The 10,020-nt window shown below is 48.7% G+C and overlaps 1 protein-coding gene across 1 annotated transcript in view; it reads right to left on the reverse strand.

Moving 5' to 3' along the window:
- JADE3 (jade family PHD finger 3) overlaps positions 1-3,504 on the reverse strand; it is a 59,978-nt gene extending 56,474 nt beyond the window's left edge. The window contains exon 1 of the mRNA XM_085213344.1: positions 3,025-3,504. The gene's annotated coding sequence lies outside the window, so the exon portion shown is untranslated. The remainder of the gene's footprint in view (positions 1-3,024) is intronic.
- Positions 3,505-10,020: the final 6,516 nt, after the last annotated feature.

The raw sequence follows: 10,020 nt of genomic DNA on the forward strand, positions 1-10,020 counted from the left end.
CAGTTACACAAAGCCTCGAGAGTTACAAGAGCTTCAAATCTTCACAAAACAAAGAGAGATGCCACACAGTCGAACAGGAGCTGCTTCCCCCCCCAGACATTCCATAGGACTGGGGGAGCTACAGCCAAGGGCGTGCAGTGGCCTGGGGAGCTGGGAAAGCTTAAACCTGCACAACTGAGCAGCAAGCTCTGATTAGGTCTATTTTGGTATATAGTTAGCAAAGTAAGCCTTGCTGGATCTGGATGCAGGGCAACTAGCCAAAGCAGCACGCTATCACTCCTCTCTAGGCAAAAAGATAAGGTTTTGGTTACAAAACACAGGAAAAGATGACACATGCGCTTGACACTTTATTAAGCTTCTAATTTCAGTTAATACAATATTCTTAATTAGTGAATTGGCCTGAAAAATTGATGTAACACCATCCCTCTTCAACTAACAGCCCCAAGCCCACATACCAGCATCTCAGGATTCTTGAAGACACACTGCACAAACAGATGCTTTTAGCACATGTTCACCTATGCATCATAAAAGACGCACTGCCCAAATGGGCACCTGTTCTTACTCTCAGTATGTCCCAGCTCCTGCTGAACCAACAGAAATCCCAGTACTCCCAGTCCTCTAAGGCACGACCTTCAAATGGATTCTGAAGACCGAAACGCTCATCTAAACAGACCATGGGGAACGCCCTTGGGATATTGACTTTGACTTGAGGCAGCCTGCACAGGATTCAACCATGCTCCTCACGAGGAAGCCTTACCCATGCAGCAGCTCTCACTAGAGCCTTGCACACTCATGTTCACGCCAAAGGTCAGGTCACTGATAGACAAAATCCACACATGAACTCTAGCAGGCTCTTCAGGTAAATGCTGCACAGCACTCCACACACAGCAGCTATTACAGTGACCACATATACATGAGCTATACACATCTATACAATAAGTGTGCATCAATAAAGCCTGCGGCAACTTCAGGTATCCCAATGAAACCCGGGTGCAAAGTTTCCACTGAACTGCAGGAGAGGAAAGCTGGGTTTATCCCAGTACTACACTGAGGTGCTCTAGCCCAGATCTTTAGAATCACAGTGGGCTTGCACGATTTCAATGAGATAAAGATGCACCCTTGCCAAAGAACACCACTGCACATGTTCCAGCTCCTTGGCAACTCTTTGCAGATACCTGCAACACGTACGTGAAACACATGAAGCCAAAAACTGCTGTGCTGCCTGATCCAATCCAGGACAAATTTTGCTGCTGGGGAGAAGAGAGCACAGTCAGTCCTGTACAAGGAAACCAAGTAAGGAAACATCAAATGAAGGACAGGTAAAAGAGAAGCAGCTGCAATTATCGTGATGCCTTTCGCCATATACAAAGGCAGCCTTCTTGGAAAGGAGCTTTGTTCTGCTTCTCTTTGGCATTAAGAGCAGAGCATGTCATGTCTAGCCTGGAAAGAGGTCAGAAGTTCAGTTAAAGAAAACAGCCAACACTTCAGGTCTTAAAAGCACCAGCTTGGTTTTAATGGGAAAGGTGCTTTCTTAGCATTTTTTCCTTTCTGTAAACGAATGCTCTTCTGCAGTTCCACCAAGGAACTCTGTGGTAGCTGCAAAGTCAGCCCCAAACAACCTCACTGCAGCCTCCCTCCCCAAGCCCACCTCCTGATGCTTCCAGCCAGTGCTGAGACACGCAGCGCTCAGCAGGTGCACGTACTGGTGATGCTCTGTGGAGCAGCCTGTGACAAACACCAACGGGACGTAACAAGCTGCCTGCAGACACAGCGTTTGCATGCACCGAGATGAGGCCATTCCCTCCACCCGTTAGTTTTAGTGGAAAGGCTCTTTTATGTCAACAGAGAGGCACAACACCTTTCAAGTTTTAATCAGAGGGTTTCTAATCAAGATTGGATGCTACCTCCTCCTCTCCTCTTCAATATGCTGTACCTGAAAGCTGTAGTTTTGCACTACCGTAGTGATATTTTAATTAAAGCACACAGCCGCTTGCAATTTCACAGAATCCCAGAAGCACCAAGGTTGGAAAAGACCTACAAGATCATCCAGTTCAACCACCCACCTATCACCAATAGTTCTCACTAAACCATGTCCCTCAACACAAAATCCACGTTCCTCGGAGACCTCCAAGGTCGGTGACTCCACCACCTCCCTGGGCAGCCCATTCCAATGGCTACATTTGCGAACAACATCTCAAAAAACAAACAAAAAGGAATAGTTTAAAAGGAAGAAAAAAAAAAAAAAAAAAAAAAAGGAAAGCATGAGTTCCCCTTATAGGGATGTGTCTCAGTACAGCCCACACCCAGCACCCCTCTCCGCCCCGCGTTACCTGCGGGCTCACGTCGCGGAGCGAGGAGGCCGGGCCAGGTCCGCTCGGAGGCGCGGAGCCCCGCCCGCCGCAGCCCGCTCCCTGTGCCCGCCGCTCACCTTGGAGCGTCGCGCTCGGGCCGCCCGGCGGAGGCGTTGCGCCAGTGCTTTATTGTCAAACTGAGTTCTAGCAAGTTCCGCGGCGTGCCGGCAGGAGACACTCGGCACCGGCAGGACGCCCGCCCGCCCGCCGTCGCCCGGCGCGGCGCAGCGCGCCTCCCGCCCCGAACAAAAGGGCGCCGAGCCCGAGTCCCCGCGCTCCGCCACGCCCGGCCCGAGCGCAGCCGGCGGGCGGAGAGGCGGAGCGGACGCCCGACCCGGCCGGCGGGAGCCGCCGCAACTTTTCCCTCCGGCCGTGGCCGGACCCGCAGCGCACAGCGGCACGCGTGCAGAGGCGGCAGCGGGTCGGGCACCGGGTACCGCGCTGTCTGCCGGCCCCACGCCGCCCCACGTACCGGGCCCGCACCGCCGCGGGACGCGCCGCCCGCTCCCTTCTCCTCCTCCTCCTTCTCTTCCTCTTCTTCGGCCTTGGCGCCAAGCGTCGCCTCCCGCCCGCCGCAGGCCCGGCGGCGCCTCCCCCGCGCAAAGGCCCGGCGCGGCGGCCCCGGCGGCCCACCCCCGCCCCGCCTCCCCGCGGGCCGCCCGGCCGCGCTCACCTCCCGCCGCCGCCGAGGCACGGCCCGGCCCGGCGCGCCGCCGCCTGTCCGCTCGCCGGCGTGGGCGGCCGCGGCCGTCAGGGCAGGCGCCGACGCTCCCTCCGCGGCGGCTGCCGCCGGTGCTGCTGCCGCTCCCGCTGCGGCTGCTTCTGCTGCCGTCCCGCGCCGGCGCGCATCGCCCCCGCCCGGGCCCGTGGCCGGCGGCGGCTCCCGCCCTGCGTGCCGGCTGCTCGGCGCGCCGCGGCCAGGCCCGCGCCCGCCCCCACCCCTCCTCCGGCCGCACAAGAGCCCTATTGTACTGGTGACACCGCCGGGCGGCAGGCTCCGCCTCTTCCCCTTCCCTCCCTGGCCGCGCCGGGCCCTTCCTGCCGGCCGCGGGCTGCGGCCCGCCCGCCCCGCCTCGGCGCGGCCCCCCGGGGCGTGGCGTGGCGTGGGGAGCGCGGCCACGCGGACTGCCCGGCGTGGGGGATGGCCGTCCGGCCGCTCAGTCGCCCCTCGGCTCGGCCCCCCGCCGCTGACTCACCCGCCGCAGGGCCGGCCCGGGCCCGGCCGCTTTCCAGCCGCTTCTGAGGGCGCCGCATGGAGCGCTAAATTTAGAGCGTTTGGCCGGAGTTACGCAAGGCTCCTACGGAATCCCGAAGCCTACCTTAGGGCAGCGCTCGGCCGGCTGGTGACGGTCATCGTACGACCCGCGGCGGAGCTCCCCGCTGGAACGGCGTTTGACAGTAACGGGCACAATAGGCGGCATCGTTCAGAACGAAGGAAACGACGGCCCAATATACGGCAGACCTCCTCCGTTACTCGGCTTGGTGCCCACGCGCAGCCCCCATGCTCCTGCTCCACGCATTCCTTGCGTCAGACACAGCGTGCAGCCTCTCACCCCTTACCGCAGGCCTGCCCGCATCGCAGGCGTGGTGCTGGAGGCATGGGAAGGCTGCTGACTGCACAGGAAGTCACGCACGGGCTTCTGCAGAGTGGGAATCCACATTTGGTGTCCCAAATCTAGGATGCTGCCCTGATCCGTTGCTTCTGTGCTAGGCCAGGTGCTGAGAAAAGGTACAAGCAAAAAGTGTTGTACAAAGGAGAAAGAAGGAGGAGAGCACCAAGTGCGGCAGTGATGGCTCGGCATATCTGAGCTTATGCATCATGCCGAGGCAGCAGCCAAGCAGTGACATGAGACAGCTCATGGTAAAGTAGACAGAGCAGTTCTGGCCACAGGGTCCCTCCAGAACAACATCTCTTGCCGGTTTTGCCATGCTATGACATGCACACAGCTTCCCCAGGCCAGGGAGGTACTGCCACACAGCACTGCCTTGGGTACTCTGCAAGCCCATTCTGCTTTTCGCCTGGACTTCCCACACACAGCACAGCATGCCTACTGACTAACTCTCAGCAGATCACTTCTCCAATACTTCTCCAAGTCAGCTACAGCCAAGGCCATGTCAGTTTCTGACTGTAGAATGCTGCTGCTGGCAGGGACTTCCGTGGAAATTGTACCCGTTGCAAAAATACATCTTGTCTTTTGATAGCTGGTTAGTATTCCTGCGTGTAATGCAAAATGTAACTTTCTACAAATGCAGTTAGACAGCAACCAGTGACGCTGACGCAAATGACTTCCTTCACGCACCAGCGATCACCTCATTTACCTTCTGTTCATCAATACATACTTGCCAGGAAAACACTCTGAGCCTTCTCCGAGCGGCTTCGGTAAACCACAGTATCAAGCAAAACACCAGGCATACCTCTCCCCCTCCTCCCTGCCCCCCAGTTGTGGTAGCCTCTGTTAACATGAGTGGCCTTCGCGTTAGGGCAGGCAACACCAATAATGACACAAAGAGATCCGAAGTCCAGATTGAAGAGAACTCAGAATGATAAAGTCAAGTCTGTCTGTAACAGGAGTAGACCGTTTCCTGGTCATAAAGGGAATTTCAAACCCGATCGAGTCAAACTGAAAGGAAACCATTTTCAAGTACCAGTATATTCATTTGGGTTTGAAAACTTTTTTGTTATTGTTTTTGCATCCATGAACCCTTATGGAGTACATACAATGGTTAAAGTATTGGTCATTCTGGAGGACAAGGAAGCTGTGGATGCCACATCCCTGGAGGCATTCAAGGCCAGGCTGGATGTGGCTCTGGGCAGCCTGGTCTGGTGGTTGGTGACCCTGCACATAGCAGGGGGTTGAAACTACATGATCACTGTGGTCCTTTTCAACCCAGGCTATTCTGTGAAGAAACATTCCCACGAGAAATCTTCTGCTGAATTACTTTATATACGAAAGACTTCACCAGAAGCCCAAGAAAGATGCTGCTGGGCAGCCACCTTCATTGGGCATGCCTGGGATCACACCATCCTGCACTGCCTGTCTCAGGTCAGGAGAGAAAGACATCCCATCCCAACCTCCAGTTCTGCAGTAAATCCACATCTCCACACGTAACTTCTAGCAAACTATTTGACATTTCATACGAATTTTTACAGAATCACACTTGCATTTGCTACTCATTTCTATAGGAAAATGTAGCAAGATATATAAATAGGAAGCAGATTGCACACTGTTGCTCTTTGCAAAGACACGTGCAACAGTTTCTACTTTTTCCTGAGAAAGGATGAACTACAGATGCTCTTCCGCACCTAGAGAATATGAGGAATTTGCAAAGCCAGATGTTAACAAGTTGATAAAATATAGCATACAAACTTGAAGTCCTCTCTGGGGAGGAATGCTGTGGAAGCTAGAAATGTAAGAGGTATGGTTAAGATGAAACAATGTATACATCTATACCATATTCAAGTTGAATTGAGTCACTATGCAGCTACACGAAGGCTGCACACAGTATATTGCGTATTAAGAAAGTTACACTGAAGTAACGTTTAACATCTGAGAAGTTGGGTCACTCAGAGTTTAACATGAACTGAAGCAATGAAAGAGACATCTATAATTGAAATACCTAGAAGTACTGCAGTGAATTTCAATGGAAAAAAATACTGTTTTCTATGAAACCTGAAATCTCTGATCAAATGCCAGAGCAGTGAAGCAGACGGCTAACAGGTCAGAGCACCGTGAAGGAGCAGCTGGGGGTAGAGGGGGAAGTAAGAACAAGGTTCATATCCCTCCATTCGTACCCTTTACCTCCAAGTCTTTGCAGCATTCCCAGCCTGGACACATAATCCTCTATGGGAGCAGCTGTAGTTATCCCCGATGCAAAAAGAAACGTGCCAACACCAAAGCTTGGCATTACTCATTTCTTTAAAACCTGCAGATACTGCTTAAAACTTGATTCATAGGTAGATCAGACGCTGTTGATGAAGCCTTGATATTATGCCCTTGAAATGAGAGCAAGCACTGACAGCTACTTGCAAGAGACAGAGAAGCTTACCTTCCTTATTTTCTTTTCACAATGAACAAAATTACTGAAGTGTTATAGCAAAGCACAAACACCCACCTGCAAACAAGAGAGCTAATTATTGCTGTGGAGCAACTTTCTTCTGCTGGGGGAAAAAAAATGCAAAGTAGAGTCTCATCTGAGAATCATTAGCTGTCTCAAAATCCTCTTGTGACTGGAGTGTTTCTTTCCAATATAAAGTATTAGAAATAGAAGCAAGGAACGCTCGGAGCTTCAAAAGATTATTGTTTCTTCTAAGGCTGAAGCCAATCTTTAAGCACCTGTTGGGGCAGCTCTCAAAAGATGCCCTCGGGTCACAGCACAGCCCTTCCATTTAATCTGCAGAACTTTTTTTTTTTTTTTTTTTAAAAAAAAAGCACCTGAAGTGTTTTTTAAGAAGGGATTACAGAAATGAGGGAAAAGGGTCTCTCCTCCTAAAAAGGTCAGGACATTCAGACAAATAAAATACTAGCATTGCCACGAAGCACCTACTCTTTTCAGAGCAAAACATGTGTGCCAGCTTCACTTCCCAGGATCTAACAAGTTCAAAGATTTGTGCACACGGAGAACATCTATTTATCTGCCTCCTCAAACAGTAATGCAGAATGGAGAGAATTGCCAGCAGCTTTCAAACCATATCTATTGGTATTGGGAGTCTGTATCCTAAACACATACCAGTACTCACCTACCAGAAAAGAATCAAAGATGACATCTGATAGCTGTATTATTGAGGAAAGTTACTGCATCTCTTACCTAAAAGAGTTGGAAAGACTGGATACCCTGATATGCCAAATAGGATTGTTTGGGAGAAATCTCCCTAAAGCACTTAGCATTCACCTAGATAAGAGGAAATAAAGCTGCCACTCCTTAAGTGCTCAGAAATCTCAAGTCAACTGTCTCTCCACACCTCCTCCCAAAATAAGAAAAGGGTAGTTTCCATTCTATTTTTGAGGCGCATAATTAATGGCAAAACAACAACAACAAAAAGCATACACTTATTTGAGTTTTCTTCATCACAAGAACAAAGCTGTCTAAAAATTAAAGCAGAGATTCTCACATGGCTTTACAAACTGGGGTTCAATCATTACGATTCTTATCATAGAATCATTATAGAATGACCTGGGTTGAAAAGGACCACAAAGATCATCCAGTTTCAACCCCCTGCTATGTGCAGGGTCGCCAACCACCAGACCAGGCTGCCCAGAGCCACATCCAGCCTGGTCTTGAATGTCTCCAGGGATGTGGCATCCACAGCCTCCTTGGGTAACCTGTTCCAGTGTGTCACCACCCTCTGTGTGAAAAACTTCCTCCTAATATCTAACCTGAACTTCCCCTGTCTCAGCTAAAAAACATTCCCCCTTGTCCCTATAAGAAAATGAAGTAGGAAGACAAAAAGAAATACACACTTCTCCTCCTCACACCAAGTCCTTTGAGGTCCTAGCTTCGTGAAGGTGGCTAGCTTTAAGTTTAACCCCATCATTTTAGTGGAATTTGTAAGAGCATGTTGCTTTTAGCATTTGCAGTTTGGGAACATCAGACAAACTGTTGTTTAAATACTGTTCAAGAGCCTCTTAACCTCATTTCCTTCACCAATCAACTTCATTAGATGCTTTTAAGGACAAGCTTCCTATAGTGGTTTTTTCTAAAATGTTGGGAGAGAAAAATCCACGTGGATTTGGAAGATTTCCTCAGGTCTTTTGACAGCACTTTTAAAGTTATGGCATTCTAATTGTTTGTGCTACTGCAAAGAGGATACTCATACTTGATAGATCCTGGTCAGGTTGCTTAACGCATTCCAGGAGAGCAGTCAGATATGCCATGAAAGCATACATAGCCAAAGATTAGCAGGTTTAGAAAACAACACCAACCAACAACAACGTAAAGTTGCACTTTTTTTGTGCTCACAAAACTTCAGAGCTTTTTAAAAGTTTCTCACTTCCCCCTCTATTTTCTTCTCTTACTCAGAACCAGCAACGATTACATATGCATCAGCAAGACTGCATGACCACAGACGTTACTAGCAACAGTCTTATGGCAATCAGGCATTCTGATGAAACAAAAGCCATGAAAAGCATTCTTCTAGAAAACTGGACAAACAGATAACCACGTCCAGCCTGTTAATACACCAAGACTCCCAGCCTCTCATATGTGCTTGTTTTATCGGGTTTGACACTTCTCAGGTTTTTCATAGATAGATGACTGTGTTGTTCACCCCACAGAGACAGAGCTCATTAAAGAAAAAACTCCAGACTGGCAATACAGCAAGATGTTATTTTTTCAGAAACTATTATCCTCAGCAAACTGCTACAGCTCACGTTGCAAATCCTGAGGCACACAGGGAACTGGATGGACCACAACAGAACTGCGTTTCTACACAAACAGACGCAAAAACAGCATATTACAGCACGCAGTTTAACAGAGTGCCGCAGTCTACTTGTACCATCCTTCCCAAATCCAGGCTTTGGATTACTTACAATCAGCATTTATGCATAGCTTTGAACACCGTCAGACTAGAATTTAGATGGTTCAGACCAGGTTTAAACACACCTTGGAAGAGCTGCTCCTGCAGACCTCCAAACAGTTACAGCAATCACCCTTATGGATTCAGAAGGCTTACTCATTCATTTGGAGGGAAAAAAAATGAAAAAGAAACAGCACAAATGAGTCAATAAGGAACTGGAGAAGTCTTACAGTTTAGGAACGATTCAGGTATACACCTGGCTATTTCTAAATCTTAAAGGATTCAGTTCACTCCAGCTTTTATTTAATCTTCAGGAATAAAAGACTGGGGAATTGACAAATTCTACAAGACATTATCAGCAACAGTAATTTAAATATGCACTGAGAGCTGAATGCTGTAAGAATAAAGCCTACATGATTAAAACTCATCATTTAAAAGAAGATAATCAGATACAGAGCTCCCTCAGAAGCATAAATCAGTAAAAGTCATTTTTGCCCCTATTAGTCAGAAGGATTGAAGCACATATTTTGTAATACAAAGTTTCAAGCTCCTTTTTGGAATGGAAAATATTTGTCCCAGTTATATAAGTGCAGCCTGGTATGTGGATTACTTCTAAATCCACACATTTTATGCATGACTATCTGGATACGACAAAAGAAAGTGGGTGACTTCCTAGCAATTGGACACAGATACAGAGCATCTGCTGGCTAGTAGTTGGGGCTTGATTGGCAAACGTTGAGAAAATACTTACGCTTTACTGCAACTCAGATACTACAATTAAAAAAAGAAAAAAGATTAGTGGCAACTCAGATCCAAGTGAGGTGTAAGATTTTAATTGAACTGTAAAAATGTGAAACAGCTGAGAGCAGAACAAAATCTTTTCTTATTTAAAGCTTCCCAACTGATCTTGTTTCAACAGAAAAATATATTGATACAGTACTTCTTAGCAAACATTTACGCTTCATGGAAGTCACTCTAGACCATCTATGGCTGGAAAATTCTCTTCAAGTTTAAAGCTTTCACTCTATTATTATAAACATCGTGACCTGTTTTTGATGTGAGCACATCACCATCGTCCATCCAGTATCCAAAGAGGTAATCATAGTTAGAAAGCACAGGACAAGCTGAAACAAAACAAATCAAACAAGCAAACGC

The sequence above is a fragment of the Meleagris gallopavo genome, chromosome 1, assembly GCF_905368555.1.
Source record: "Meleagris gallopavo chromosome 1, MGAL_WU_HG_1.1, whole genome shotgun sequence".
NCBI lineage: Eukaryota > Metazoa > Chordata > Aves > Galliformes > Phasianidae > Meleagris > Meleagris gallopavo.